The sequence below is a fragment of the Manis javanica genome, chromosome 9 (genome assembly GCF_040802235.1).
Source record: "Manis javanica isolate MJ-LG chromosome 9, MJ_LKY, whole genome shotgun sequence".
Taxonomy (NCBI): Eukaryota; Metazoa; Chordata; class Mammalia; order Pholidota; family Manidae; genus Manis; species Manis javanica.
The window spans coordinates 20,237,394-20,253,646 of NC_133164.1; the positions used below are offsets into that span (position 1 = coordinate 20,237,394).

The following is a 16,253-nucleotide window of genomic DNA, read 5'->3' on the forward strand; positions in this document are numbered from 1 at the left end:
CACCCAGGAAAGCTTCTTCAAGGAAAATATTCCCAATACATATTCACAGTAATACAATTTAGGCATGTGTATCAGGTTGTTCTTTGTATATTTGTTATGGCAAAGGACTGAAAATAGCTCATATATCCATGTACAATAAAAGAGAGTTTGCAAACACTCTAACACTCTTCCTATAAAAATTCTGAGTTAACTAGTACAGTCAAGAAGCCTCAATCTGCCTAAGGTTTCTTATTTGCAAAATTAGGTAGATGACCTAAATCGTCTGATAATTTTCATGTAAAAATGAATTATTCAAAGTGTCCTCACTTATCTTGGAACAATGATCTTTTATTTCATTTTGTGGTTTTATAATGATTTATCCATGATAGACCACTTATTAGAAAATATCTCCAGATACATATTAGTTCTTTTAAAAAAAATTGGCTAAATTGATTAATTTTCAATAGATAATACAATGCAACTTTTTAGGTTGTAGAACATAGTATCTAAGAATAAATTTTTTAAATGTGGTTAACATTTTTGTATATATAAGATAAAATATGTACATACAGAAAACAAATCCTAATACTAATGATCAATTGAATAGGATTTGGAACCAGTTCTGCTCATAATAACTGTGTTAAAGTCTGAAATTACTTCACATTTTTCTAATGCTGTTCCCTCACCTATAATTTGGGAATACTAATAGTAACTGCTAAGCTTTCCACATGTTTATGTAAGGATCAAATAAGCTCATTTAATTGAAGTGCTTAAAGTATTGCTTGATATACAGTAAATGTTCAATATACGGTAGCACCTTGTCCGCAGTTTTGCCTTCTGCAGTTTGAGTGATCCAAAGTCAACATAGTTCTGGAAACAGATGATCCTCCTACTGACCTATAGTTGGTAGGTCAACAGTAGTTTAACACTAATTCACAATGCCTGTGTCATCCACCTCACTTCATCTCATCCAATAGACATTTGATTATCCTACATCATCACAAGAAGGGTGAGCAGAGTACTATAAACTATTTTGAGAGAGAGAGACCCCATTCACATAACTTTTATTACAGTATACCATTATAATTATTCTATTTTATTATTAGTTACTGTTGTTAATCTCTTGCTGTGCCTAATTTATACATTTAATTTATCATAGGTATGTATATGTGGGAAAAAAAGCATATCTTAGTGTGGGTAAAATTGTAATATTTCCAGAATATCGCACCTGGCTTTAGTACTTCTGCATATCAGTGGATGTTTCCAAGGGGTGGAGAGCATTAGCCATCTACATATCAATAGGTAATTACAAGGACATGTGAGGGTTTATCTGGACGAGGGAGGTTGGGTGGAGTTCTCTTTCTCTTCTGCTGCAGCTGGGTGATGAGAGAGATGGGGACGACTGCTTGTAATAAATAAAAGGGTTTCTTAACTATTTCTCCCTTTGACTGATTTCAGTTTTAGAGGTGTTTTGCCCTGGGATTTCCCCTGGAGATACATTAGGATTTGGTACTATCTGCAGCTTCAGGCATCACAGGAGATCTTGGAATTTATCCCATGCTGATAAGGGGTGAATATGACTACTGTATATGACTACAGGTTATAATTTTTTATCTCACAGGGATAGGATGAAAACAATAACTATTATTCTAGTTATTGATAAAATGTTTGATAGTTGTGTGAAAATAATGTCTCTGTTGAGACTGTAAAGAACTCATTCCTCTAGTTCTGGTTAGTCATAAAGTTGTAAACTTCAAGAAATAAAGTCTGACATCAAAGTTTCTTTTAAAAATATATTCCAAAATTTGCAACTCAGTGTTACCCTTAGGTCATTATTAGCTAAAAGAGATTGCTAAAGAATTATGTCTCCAACATTCACATGTTGAAACTTATTCTTCAATGTGACAGTATTTGGAGATGGGACCTTTGGGAAGTGATTTGGCAATGAGGTTGAGCCCTCATGTGTGCGATTAGTAACATCACTAAAAGGACCCCAGCAAGAAAACACCATTTACCACCCAGGAAGTGGGCTCTCATCATACACTGAATCTATCAGTGCCTTGATCATGGATTTACAGCCTCAGACTATGAAAAACACACATTTGTTGTTTGTAAGCCACCCAGTCTATAGTTTTTTTGTTATAGCAGCCCAAGTGGATTGAGACAGAGACTCTTTTCATTCTTGCCTTTTCCTAATTGCCCTACAAAAGCACTTCCATTATCATGGAACAAATTCAATTCCTTTTCAAAGGACTTATATAAAGAATCACTGCATATCCACTGGCTTCTTACCTTAAGCAAAAGGTTGAGACTGCTCATACCTATTTCTAATAACTGGGCAATTTTCTCATTCGGTCATGACTTTTACTCTCTATTTCAAATGTCAGTCTCCTATATTCATTCATTGTAATTAGGCCCCAACCAATGAACTCAATAACTTCAGCAAGCTAATTAGCATAAAGCTTTGGATTCCTCCTTGTTATCAACAGGAATTTTATGGCCATAAGAGCTTCAGACACCAAACCACAGACAGCCTGGAATTTTGGTCATCATGCTGACTCTTGTCAGGTCTCCTATTGGGAGAATTCTCTGCTGCCACTACATTGTACCACGAGCTCTCACACCAGCCCTTCTCTGTCATTCAATGCCTAGCTCCCAGGTAGAAGCATTTATTCCTTAATGAAGCTCTAAATACTCTTCCCCCAAAGAGTATGGGAGGTAGTTTCATTCTTGCTAAGAGCTCTCAGTGGTACGCGTGAATCTCCCAGCTCACCACCTCAGGGATAGTGGAGAAGAATATTGAAATTACAGAATTTTCCTCTACTGATAAGGTTTAAGCACCTACTTTCCTGAAGCCTTATCTGAAAAGAGCAGTTCGTTTGCCTCCTTAGAAGTGTTAAATAAGAATTTTAACTCTTACAATATGGCCACAGAGGAGAGAAGGAAATACAGTAGAAGACAATCTGAATCAGCAACAGCTTCTGATATTGGAGTACCCCAAAAGAAGACCTATAGGAGATAAAAATACATCCTTCCAGACTGTCCCTCCTCAAAACAACTCCAGGAATAATTTGCCAGATTCTGAATATGATCAGTTTATCATTTCTTCAGTCCTTTTGGGAATAGAAATTCTTCCTGAATTTCTGTCCATAGTCTATACTTCCAGGTGACAACTAATTAAGTAAACCAAAAGTCCTCCTTATCAAAATGTCTTGAAAACTTGTTGATTTGTGATTTTATCATAATATGTCTAGAAGATATATCAATAATGTAAACTCTAAGGAAGTAAAATATGTATTTTTATTTGACATTTTGTACAACAGTGTGATTGAAATTTATAAAAGATGATGATTAAAAAAAAGCCTCCATAATCCCAATGTTGACTCCTCTTTTACAATCCCCTTTAGCACTGACAATGTCTGAATTTTAAGTGTGAACATCTTGGAATCTGACCTGAACCACAAATTCTGAATGTGATATCCAATGAATAATTTATAAATGGTTCATTTCAGAAGTTGCCATTCATACTAAAGTAAATTAGGGGAAATAAATAAGTTGTGAATGCATAACAAGCCACAAGTTACAGCCACAGGCTAAAAGCTGTAGATCCATTTAAGTAATACAGATATTATTTCTAGAGGCAGAAAATATATAGTAGTACAATATTAATGTAGGTGTCTCTTTATTTTTGCAATTAGTAGTTTGGAATCATCTGCTGAAGGCAACATTTTAAATTCCAAATGCCAAAACTGCAAAATAGGAATTATATTGTTATAGGGCTAGGAAAATTTATTTGATTTCTATGTTTCAGCTTTATCACTTGTGAACAAAATTGTTGTAATTTTTTATCTCACAGGGATAGGATGAAAACTATATGATTTAAGATACCATAAGGACTTTAAGAATCACAGAGCATTGTAGGACTTAAAAAAATGAATAAATGATTTGAATTAAGCTTTTCAATTACAAATGGGGAAACTGGAACACTGTTAGCTTCATTTACTTTTTTCAAAGTCACAATTCTTAGTTCTACAGAAAGGATCAAATGTACTTCTCTGAAAGCCCATCTCCCCTCAAATCCATTTTGTACACTATCACGACTCATTAATTCATTTCATAAAAGTAGAATATTAATCTAAACATATATCTATAAATAAAATATTTAGATCAATTGGTATATAACACTTTAAAAATCTCAGTTCTCCAGGTAAACTTGAGACTGTCAAAATAGACAACTAATATAAAATATATTTATTTCCTTTTTCTTCCCCAAAAGAAGATATTTATCTTAAATACATTTGACAAATATTTCCTTTGAATTTACTTGCAATTGCCTAATCTGGCTAGTCTAATGGTTTGGTTATCTGTGCCTATAATGGAAATATTTTGAACAGGTTTACTTGAAGTTTCCCTGTCTCTATCCTAGTTAAAATAGATGCTACATGCTTGGTTGGCTGGAGTTTTGAATTATAATTCTTCAGTTGCTGATTGCTGTCTATAAACCTGATTGGGACAGGTTTCCATATGGATTCTGACTCACTATAAACTCAAGGAATAAATGTGAACTGAAAGTTATGACTCAATCCATGTACTCCTGTGGGAACTGGTACTGTTACAGATACTTCTGTTCTTGCAACTAACAGCTTTGATTGAACATGTATTCATGACATTAGTCCAGGTGAAAAATCTTTGCAGTCTGAAAACTTTCATGCTTCTAAGGAAAGTGAATGCATAAGGTATAAACTTGCAAGAGTAATCTGAAACAGAAGGTCATCATTTAAAGTTTTTTTCAAAATGGCAAGAAACATTTTGAAAAAAGAAAAGACAGTGAGAAAGTAGGAACAGTTCAAACACTGATAATTCTATTAATTCTCATGTGGATCAAATTATTGCTTGTCCAAATATTGCTACTTTATTTGTTGACAGAATAATTAATGTATCTTAAGTACTGTTATAAAAGAAGGTAGTATATGGAATGTGTTTAGTTCTATATCACAAGGATTTATAGTTATTTAAGATAAACTATATTTTATCAAGTTTGTTTTAATATGAAATACGTTGACATAAGTGTAAAAGCAGAATGGCGTAAAAAGGTATATGTTGAGAGATCTTGCCCTAACTCCGTCCCAATACCTACTGTCCCCTCAACCTCCTCCTATGAAAATCAAGTGTATTTTTTAAATAAAACCAACCTGATTTAATGTACATATGGATACATTTTCATTGTTCTTCATCATTTTTTTGCTATAAGTTTTTTATTTAATCAGTACACATTGGGTAACTTTTATGCCAGTACACAGAGAACTCCTTAATTTTTTTTTTAAGATGCAGTTTTCCACTGTGTAAATACAAGACATTTTTATTTAACACATGTCCTATTACTTCATCATGGATTGTTTCCAGTCTTTTGCTATTATAAATGATGTTGCAATGAGGATATCTACATACAGATGAATATGTATGTGTAGTTACATTTTCTGGGTATATTCCCAGAAGCGTATTGGTGATTTGATATGTAGTATTGGTAGTTATTTCTAAGTTGGTTTTCATATGGTTGTTTATTTGTATTCAAAAGAATAAAATATAAGTAACTATTTCCTTAAAACCTGATCAACAGAATCCAATATTTGTCACAATATTTATCTCATATTATGAATTATTTTCCTTTCAAGAGAGATAAGCAGATATCAGCATTTGCATTTTTGATGATCGTCTTGCCTGGCCAGAATGAGCCTCGGGAGTGTTTGTTCATCTCCACCTGATTTGCCCACCTGTGCCTGGTGCTAGTCTCAAAGGTCCTTTTTCTTAAGGCCTCTACTGTTAAAGCTCTCTCCTTGTTTTGGTCACCTACCCAAGAAAAATTTCCTAGAAATTAATCTAGTGAGTAACTGTAAATCTTAATTTTCTACAAGCAGCCCAAGTGATTCACTTGCAACTTTTCTGTGGACTATTTCTTGAGAAATGCTATATTTTGAACAATCATTACATTAGCTGTTCATTCTTTCATATTGCAGAACAGTATTTAGTTTTAATGGTTCTTAAACTAAAATTTTATTGGCTGTTTTCTGACATACAAAATTCCACATAACAGTGTAGCACAAATGACATTATTCTCAGAGAATCTACCTCTAAAAATTGTTAAATAGGCAAAAATTCTATTGATGTTGCAAGGGTCAAGTCATCCCACAACTACCTTTATTGTTGATGTTTTATACTTTGTATTGATAGCTTTTCCTTCTCTTTTTTTTAAATAATTGTCTTTTAAGCATCAATCTACATTCTTAATTATGTCTCCAAGCCTGATTAGTATTAGTGATTAGGTGCTTAGCCTAAGAGATCAATATGACATACTAGAGTTTTAATTCATTTTCTCACAGCATATTGTGTTATGTGGGCTTTGTGGTTAGTTCTGATATAACAAATTACTGGACAAATTACTGAAGATTTATATATTTGTAATTGCAGATAGCATGGTGTGATCTGTGTGCGGGAGGTATTCTACAGGAGTAAGTTGTCTGTGTAATCTGTCTGTCACACAGTCAATTCAGTGATGTGTTAATTATGGTCCCAACTGTACAGGGAAATATCTTTACATTTTCTTGAGCACATTCCCACATTCAAGAATGTACTATAAGAGTATTTTGACCATAGTAATTATTTTTTATTGTCATGTGATTGAACTTGATGTAAAGAAATAAAACATAAGTTGGTGTGATGGTCAAACATGGGAAGGACTGTACCTTTCAATGAGGAGAAACAGGGAAAAAAACATCATATCGAGCACTTGTTATGGGTCAGGAATTATGTTATGGGATTTTCTAGCAGAGTCATTAACTTTAAGAATAACCTGGGAAGTTATCATAATTCATATTTTGATCTGTGAATCAGAGAGAGTATGTAACTTTCAACTGTCAGAGTTTGGACCTAAGTACAGGCTTACAACCCATGCTTTTCAAATATTTTGAAAGTTAATTCTTATTTTTAACACGATTTTTGGAAAACAACTCTTGCATGATAATATTTACCTCTAAATATTCTGAAAAAGTATTTTAATTTCACATCCACTTTTCAACACAGCAATCACATTTCTAGAATGAATGTTCAAAGTATCAAACTATTGTGTGTTCTCTCCTTCTAGGGATGCTACATGACACACCAAATTATAATCACAAAGTCTGTCAAATTTTTAATGAGAAATGCAAATGCTCAGACAAAACATTTTGTAAAGTTTGTAGAGCATATTTGTCTCTTGGCAATTTACTTGGAACCTACTAAGTATTTATTAGATTGTGAGTTGATTTTGAAGTCAGAACAAAGGTATTTACAAAGAATTTATCAGCTAAGCTGGGTACAACACTCCGACCAGTTGTTTGCTCATCTTTTTCTCTCTCACCATTAGAGTACATTTGGCTCTTTGAGAGATCTTCATAGCTATGGTTGAAGTATCTCACATGCTCTCTCATCATATATATAGACAGTATCAAATTATATAAAAACTAAAGCAAAGGAATAATGAGCACAGAATTCAGAATACAGGTAGCAACATTGGGCAATGAAAAGAAGATGAGGAAAGACCACAAAACTCATTATGTGCTAAGTTATTGTCATCATTCTAATATTCAGATATATGTTAATTTTTACTGTAGATGATATATATAGATAGGCTTGCATGAAACAGTGATGAGCATAAGGATTAACCCAACTTTATACACTGAAAATCCATTATATAAAAAGTGAGAAAAGGAAAAATAAATTAAATTTTATCTAGGAAAAGCAGTTTTGATATAATCCCTGAATGAGTTTTCATGATATTGCTGCCAGAAAATTACAATTGGAATTCGAGCTTTCTCATATTACTCAGCATACATTGATATAGAAATATTGCATATTTGGTTATTTCACAGATGGCTAAGAATTTCTGTGATGTTAGATTTACCTATTTTTTTCCAAGATTACCTCATATGTCTTCATGTTCTTGGGAAGGGAGTGCATCTTAATATCACAAGCAGATGTTGTTTGAAATATGCCAGTTGAAAGGACTGGTCAATAATAAAAATAGAAAAAAAATATTAGGGTCGGAGGAGAAAATAATACCAGTGCTATTCAACTACTATAATGAGATGTATGAGCTCTCTAGTTCTAGAGACAGGTGTATTTCTACTGGGCAGAGAGATGCATAAGATTACCAGAAGCAATTATTACTAAAAATCCTCCCCTTTATTCAGACTTCATGACTACCAAGCAGTTCTTGAAAATGTGTTGGTTTCCTATGCAAATCATCTCAATGGAGAAAATACATTAATCAACAAGAAGTAAGCAGTATTTCTCACTGCAAAATAAAAAGTTGACATTGCAACGTATATATCAGCCTCTGAGAGCTAAGTCAGTCTCCTCCTGATAAACAGTATGCTGACAAAAGGTGATTTCCATATCCATTGAGTGCTGGCAAAAGTTGATTTCTACCTCAAGTCTGCACACAGGATCTGGGACAGACTGCCAGAGTAAAGCCGGCCTCTTGTATCTCTTGGTCGACAGCCAACTTATTTCCCCTGATGACACTCTGACTCCCCTGCTCTTCCTATTCACAGGTCCACAGGTTCTACTTGATTGAAGTGCCCCCTCGAGCCTGCACAAAGGGGGATAACGCTCTTAATTAGAGTTCTCAGTATGTGACTCAAAACATTCTGTGAAGACACCAATCATAAACCTTCAAAGGAAAAGAGAATTGGAGAATGCCTGCTTTGCACAACTAACTTCCTCTGAGTTCACTCTTTCCTCCTTCCCTTCTGTTTTCGATCATGTTGCCTGTCTGGCTAGACCATATAATTTCAGAACTTGCTTCACCTTAAACTTGATGAAAGCCATCAGAACAAAGCACGTGTGCAAGAGTAAGGATTGTACTTCTCAGCTGCAGCCCCAAGAGTTAATAGCACTTGAAATAGGGGAGAAATTTTGTTATTTACTCATTTTGTGTTACTCGTAAGTTAAGGCAAATATATGAAAAATTGTTGAATATTTTGAGTGAATTGGCACAGCTACTCAGATAGTTTGTAACGAATATCTTGACATATGAGGAGAAAGAATACATTTTATTAATTGATACAATTTTACTAATAAGTTCTACTAATTATTAGAATTTAAATTATAAGAATTTAAAAATAGCAGACTGTATCCAATGTTCATCAGTCATGTATGTGTAACCATGTGTGTGCCTGTGTGTCTGTCTACACAGAAATGCACATAAAACAGGGTTATGCAATAAATAGTTGACAAATACATTGTCACCAGAGGTTCCCAGGAAGCTTACCCTGTATTTCACCTAGGCACATTGGTTCAATATTCATTAATTAAGTTCTTACACAAAAATTATGGACTGTAACTGCTATGAGTAACAAGAATTAACTATACACACACCTCACACATATGTTTGTGTATAACTCAAAGTTTAATAACACTTATTGGAATCAGAGAGATTTTATGCTTGTTTTATGCATGTTAAATGCTTGATTGTCATCTACCTAAGTACTACATATTCTATTTTTTTAAATAAATTTAATATTTATTTGAATGCAGTACTCAATTAACAATAGACTATTTCATCAATACAAACCAGATAGGGCAATAAAATACAGCAGTATAATACAGAAAATGTAAACTACTTGTTCTAGAAATAATTTATGGCCGGCTTTGCTGCAGCTCTCCTCACCATACCAATAAACAAGAACCTACGTATTCTCAGCTTTGTAAATATACTCTCTCTGGCCACAGCTGATTGTACCAAGAGATGCTATCTGACTTAAGAAACACCAAAAGAAACCAATAATTAGAACTACATACATTGTGAAGCATTAAAATGAAGTCTTTGAATTTGCTGATGTCTGTTTAGAATCATACTGAATATGGCCAATCTTATTAGTCCTCATTCTTGGATTAATGAGAATTTTTTTCTACACATTTATCTTAAACCACAACTCCAGCTATTCTAATGTGCAAAGAATATGTTTTTCTGAGCAAAAGTTCCTGACAGAAATAACTGCCATATAACTATTCATCAAGAAATTTGTATTTGTACCGTATTTCTTTAAATCAGCAATGGTTTCTTAACAGAAGTTGGGCCTTCTACCATATGGTATTTAAATTCTAATGAAGTTAATTATGAATTTCTCATTTAAGACTCTGGTTAAAAGAAACCAGATATTTACCTTTTGATAATTCATTATTTAAGGAAATGTGAAACAAATACTTAATTATGAAACAGGGCTTAGAAACTTCCATTTTTACACAGGATAAATCATTTAGACTATCTGTGCTGAAGTATCTCAAATTTGAAATGGAAGCAGAAACTCCTCCCATACTTATACCAAAATGTTGATGTTGGCAACAAATTAAATTAGGAAAATGTGATTACATTATTTAATCATTTAGTTGGTATTCTCAAATATTTCCCTTTGGATAAATTGTGACAATGTAATCTATGAGAATCTCCAGCTTGTTCAGGCATCAGTCTTACTCATTATAAAAATATAATTGTGTGTAGTAGAAAAAAAATAAACATTGGTTGATGGAATTGTGTGTAGTGGAAGAAAATTAACGTGGTAGATACGTGTAGTACATGGACTTATTACCTGTAGGCCAGTTGTTTCAACTCTGACTTGATATTCCTATTTGTATGCTGTACCTAATAGATACCTCCTCTAATTTTCAACTGAATATCCAAAAGAAATACATACTTTAAATCTCCTGTGTTAAGAGGGGTCATCATGTTAATAAGTTTAGGCTAATAAAACATAAGTAGAAGTATTGTAGCTGAAGACTTAAAAAAGATCTAGCACCCACACTTTCTCATTAGGCCCTTTCTCCTCACTGGTCCTTGAAAATTGAAATTAATTAGACCAGATGGTCTAGTAGATGGATGCTAAGCTGTGTTCAGATTCTACTTTCTGGGAGTGTTGACCTCCTGGGAGGTCTTACTCACACCTAGACCATCACACTTAATAGCAGCCAATGAGTGATCAATGTGGTAGAAAGACTCACTCTCTTTCTAACTCTGAACACAGCTCTGAACAACTCTGAGTAGTGTGACATCTGACATGTTAACTAAACTCTAAATCTCCATTTCTTTGCCTATAATATTAGTAAAATAGTTACTTTCCTTTTTAAGGGTTCTGATTTTGAATTAGGTTGAATATATAGGCATCTTATATACTTGTATACTTTACATAAAAATTTTAATTGTAGTTGTCAATATTATTGATGCTATGCCATTTTCAACTTCATTAATTAATAGTTATTTGTGGAGAATGGAACACTATTTCCTAACCAAAATATAACAATCCTTTCCAGCTTTGGGGTCCAACTTTATTCTTTTGGTTCAGTGGACTCTGTTACCTATTACCTAAACATTTGTTGAATCTATCATTAACATGTCAAAGGAAGGCCTAATTATTATATTTAAAAGTATCAAATCAGACTCTAATTTCTCAAATTAGCATCCAAAGATATCACTTGATTCTTATAGACTCTTGCTTTATTAATGAGCTTCCAGGGAATCAAAATGAAAAAGGTTTAGTGTTAATTAAAAGACTAATATTGATAAAACACTTGTCTACAATAGAAAATCCTCATGATGAAAGCAGTGGTTTTACTGAAATTAATTGTTTCTGCTAAAAGTTAATGATGAATATAGATACATGAAAGGCAGATACAAATGTTTATTTTAAGTAGTTCCTGTAAGGCAAGGAATTGAGGGATGAGTTGGTCAATCTAATAAAACAGGGTAGCAGTATACTCACAGCTGGAAAGCAGATCTGGTTCCTAATCCAGTATTGGATCCCAGAATTTAAAAATACAAGTTAACTAAGTTTTTTTCTCCTCATCAGTCTTTCTACCTTTAAAAAATGATAACGAATGATGATGATATTATACATGGCAGCTAGAAAAAATAGAAGAATGTTTAACAGTGGTTTTATTTCCTAATGATATGATTATTCCCTGTCTTGGAGATAATTTAGCACTAGATCTAGTTGTTTTTCTATGTTAGTACTTGCATCATTTGAAGGCCAATCAAGAAGAAACTATGTAGCAATATGAACAGAGAAAATGCAGTGTAAAGAATTATTAGCTAATAATTAGAGATCAGTTGTGAGGGGGTAATGAAACAAAACAAAATGAAAACCTCTAATGAATGGAGGAATATCAGACATGGGGAGGAACCACTCCTTTGAAGGTTGAAAAGGAGAAACATACAGAAAGGCTCCCCAACTCCAATCACAGTCTGTGTCAGACAGAGGGAGAGTTTGCAGCCGTCACTTACTAGACAGGGAAGTCCACTGAGGGTCCACTGAGGGACCACAGGCTGGGGGAGCCAGGCAGGCAATAGCCCTCTGGTGTGCCGACTGAATTTGCTTGGTAACCATGTACAAAAAAGCGTGTGAGCCCCACTTGGCATTCCTGTAATGCTGCCTATTTAGGTACTAGTGGAACTGGCCAGGAACTCACAGAAACTCACCGGGAAGCCATCTACTAGGGTGATGGTGAGACTTGCTGGGGGTGAGTGTCGTTGGGTATTCTCTGTACATACCATTGGCAGCCAAAGGAGAAATAAAAGGAATGGAAGCACCTGGGAACAAACAAGAGAAGACATTTACTTTTTCAATGAACCTCCATACCCTCTACTGATAAAGTTTAACAATGTGCCAGGTAATATAGGAAAAATGCTCAGAGAGCCAAGCTGTATTACATGGCTCAAACAATGAAGTATGTATATGGAGTTGTGTACCAATAAATTGATAACGAGGACAGTACCTGAAACATGATGTCCTTAAAAATTACAAAGTGCATCACTGAAAATACTTCTCCATGTATATATAACCATTTCTTTTCAATTTAACATTACCTTTGCCACTCACTCTCTTATCCCTTATTATCACACGCATAAGTAACGCCCGATAGAGGAAATCCCATTGGATTAGTGGTTTAGCACCATAACAAAAAAGATTGCTTGCTAAACTTACAACTCATTAAGTTTACATGTTGTAATATAACCAATTAATCTCAGATCCATAAATAAGAACTTTTATTAATAGAATACATTTTGTTGTTCCTCTAATAAGCTTGACAAGAAATTTACAGTACCATAATAAAATATAATGCATTCAGTTAAAACACTATAATTTAAAAGACTGAAGAGTTATAAGCATAGTAAATATGTAACTTTGTCTATCTCATAGTCAGTCTGACATAAATATTATTATTGTAAATTAAGAAAATACTATTCCTTTATGGAATATGTTATATGAGGCTCAAATTGGTATGTTGTTTCTGTATATATGGCATAGAGATGTTTACTTTGAAGATTTTTGATGTATATTCTTAATAATGATGTACTGACATACTTTTGCATTTGAGACATATTACTAATAATAAAATCGATCTTTTTCATTAATTACACTTTAAGTTATTCGATGAGTCATTACAAAATGTATCTGAGTATTTGTCTCAGAGAAATGTAGGACATGTGAATCAACAACCTCACTTGGCTCTATAACTAGTGAAAAATTACATTGCTTCTTAAATTTGGATCACTATTTAATTTATAAAGGACTATGCTAAAATACATAACATAAATTATATATACATTCAAGTAAATTTATTACTTTTTTCAAAGTTATAAACTACTTGCTGATACTTTTTAAGGTTGGAGAAGAGAATTTGATAACATTGTTGCAACCAGAAAAAGGAAGGTCCTAAATGGAAGTATTGTGATAATAATACTTTAAGATCTTTTTTATCATGAAGGAAAAATACGCAACAGATAACACAGTCTGCAAAACAATTCATTTGCTTCTCAGATGGCAGTTTTGCTATGTACCTCCAGTGGAGGTACACACACAGAAAAGACTGAGGAAATAACTGGTTTGATTAATTTGCACTCTACCACCGAGTGAGTCAAGGAGAAGCAAAGTTCCTTGTCATTTTGAAACTTTCTAGGTGACCAAACACACTGAATACACATGAACATATGCTGAAAAAGGACACAAAGGTGGACTTGAAAAATTAGGAAATAGCCAGAATAGCAAGCATTTTGTCTGAAATTTGCTAAAATCACTCCTTAGGTAAATATTTGAAAAAGAAGTTCAGACTTTATATAATTAAGCTGGTAATAGCCTACTCCAGGCATTGCAGCAACTCACCTTATCTTTCCTTTGATTTGGTATTTTTTAAAGAAAAATAGATGCACAAGGGAAAAAAAAATAAACCTTTGGAGAGCCCTTGAGGGAAGGAAAAGTCTAAATAGGCAAACAGTACTGCTTTTAATGTATTTGGATTGAACGTTTCTCCACTTTCATATTATTTATGTGTAATAAAATGATAAATCATTGATACATTTTTAAAGTTAAATATATTAAATAATATTTTAAGGTGATTATGTAAGTCTTCGGGTAGATGTGTATTATATCCAAAAATAAATCAAGCAGAAATATTTGATAAAGAATTTACAATGTGATTATCAGATGACTACTTTTTAGCCCAGAACCCTTACAGAATGCCTAAGAGATACACTGCAAGGGGGAAGAGAACAATTGTGATGAGCAGGAATAACTATCTAATTTTTCCAGATAGGAAAAAGAAAGTCCTAAATGGAAGTAATGTTGTGATAATAACATCTTAAGATCTTTTTTATCATGAAGAAAAAAATTTGCTGAAGGTTATTTAATAGGGGAAGCCTATAAAACTGTGCCTTTGCTTAGCTGCTGCACAGAGACACTGACGGCAGCATTTATATCAGGCTTTACGTACTGAAGACTGAGGTCCCCAAATAGTGAGTCCTGGCATCAATGTGTTCTTAAAAAAGGCAGTAGTAGACAGAAGAGAGGTGCAAAGCTGTCAAAACTAAAATGGAAATGAAATTAAATGTAAACAAAAAATAATTCAGTTCTTCTGAAACATGATGAACCATTTAACTACTTTTAGTAATTCATTATTTCCCACAGCAAAATTCATTTTTGAAATGCTAAACCCCCAGGTGAAGGGCCCGGAGCAAGGCAGGCAGAGGAACAATGCAATGGTATGAGCTCCTTGTGTTCACACAAGAGCATGCTAGGAAGAAAGTGCACGACACCCAACTACCTCCTATGCATACTACACATGAAGTATTGGGCTCACCACCGAATACAATAAAATTAGAGAAAAATATATACAATTTTCACCTCCTCTTTGGTGCTTAGGAGATGATTTGGACATGGGTCCATCCAATCTCAGTAAACACTCAAATGTAAAAGAAACTCCCAGAAAACCACAGGATCTCTTATTACTAATAAAAACATATGTTAAGCACATAGGGGAACTAGATCACTCATTTATTATTGGTGTGAATGTAAAATACCACAGCCACTATATAAAATAGTTTGGCAGTTACTTAAAAAAACTAATCATATAAAAACTAAATAACCTAGTGATTACACTCTTAGATATTTATCCCAGAGAAATCAAGACATATGCTCTTGTAAAAATCTATGCCTAGGATTCATTGCAGCTTTATTTGTAATAAGTAAAGTACATACATAGGTAAAAAATGTTTAAAAAGAAGAAACAACCAAGCTATCTTTAAATAGGTGAATGGTTAAATTAACTGTGATACATTCATATTGTGAAATACTACTCAGCAATAAAAGGGACAGAACTTCTGTCATGGAATGATCTGGGTACATTTTCAGAAAAATTATTCTGAGTGGAAAAGCCAATTTCAAAAGATTGCATACTGTGAGATTCCATCTATATAACCTTCTTGATATGGTAAGTGTGTAGAAAGGGAGAAAAGGTGAGTGGTTTTCAGGATTTTCTGATGGATCAGAGTCAGGTAGGAAGAGGATGTGGGAAGGACAAGATGGTCCTTACATGAGGTAAATCTTCTTTATTCTCACCTTATCAATATTAAAACCACAGTTGTGGTATTGTACTATAGTTTTTCAAGGTAGTGCCTTATTGGAAATGGCATAAAGGGTACATGAGATTTCTCTGCATTATTTTTTTTACAACTTCTTGTGAGTCTGCAATTGTCTTAAAATTAAATAAGAATTAAACAAAAACATTTTTCTATGCTCAAGCAATCAATCAGAATATAACTATTTAAAATATAATCACTCAACTTTCTAGACTCCAAGTTAAAAAACGATTCTAAAATGGTCCCTTTCTAGACTCCAAGACACACATGTTATGCTTTGCTATATAAAAAACCTTTTCCTGGCTACCTAATAAGGTAAGGAAATTATTAT

General features: G+C 33.5%; 1 long non-coding RNA gene across 2 annotated transcripts in view; it reads right to left on the minus strand.

Moving 5' to 3' along the window:
* Nucleotides 1-3,565: 3,565 nt before the first annotated feature.
* Nucleotides 3,566-16,253, minus strand: part of LOC118973612 (uncharacterized) — a 60,270-nt gene continuing 47,582 nt past the window's right edge. The window contains exons 2-4 of one of the 2 annotated variants that reach the window (XR_012121021.1): nt 12,488-12,598; nt 8,443-8,605; nt 3,566-8,018 (exon numbers count right to left, since the gene is read on the minus strand). This is a non-coding gene — a long non-coding RNA (uncharacterized lncRNA). Of the gene's footprint in view, nt 8,606-12,487; nt 12,599-16,253 lie in introns of both variants that reach the window. The other variant, XR_005063057.2, reaches the window with a different exon arrangement.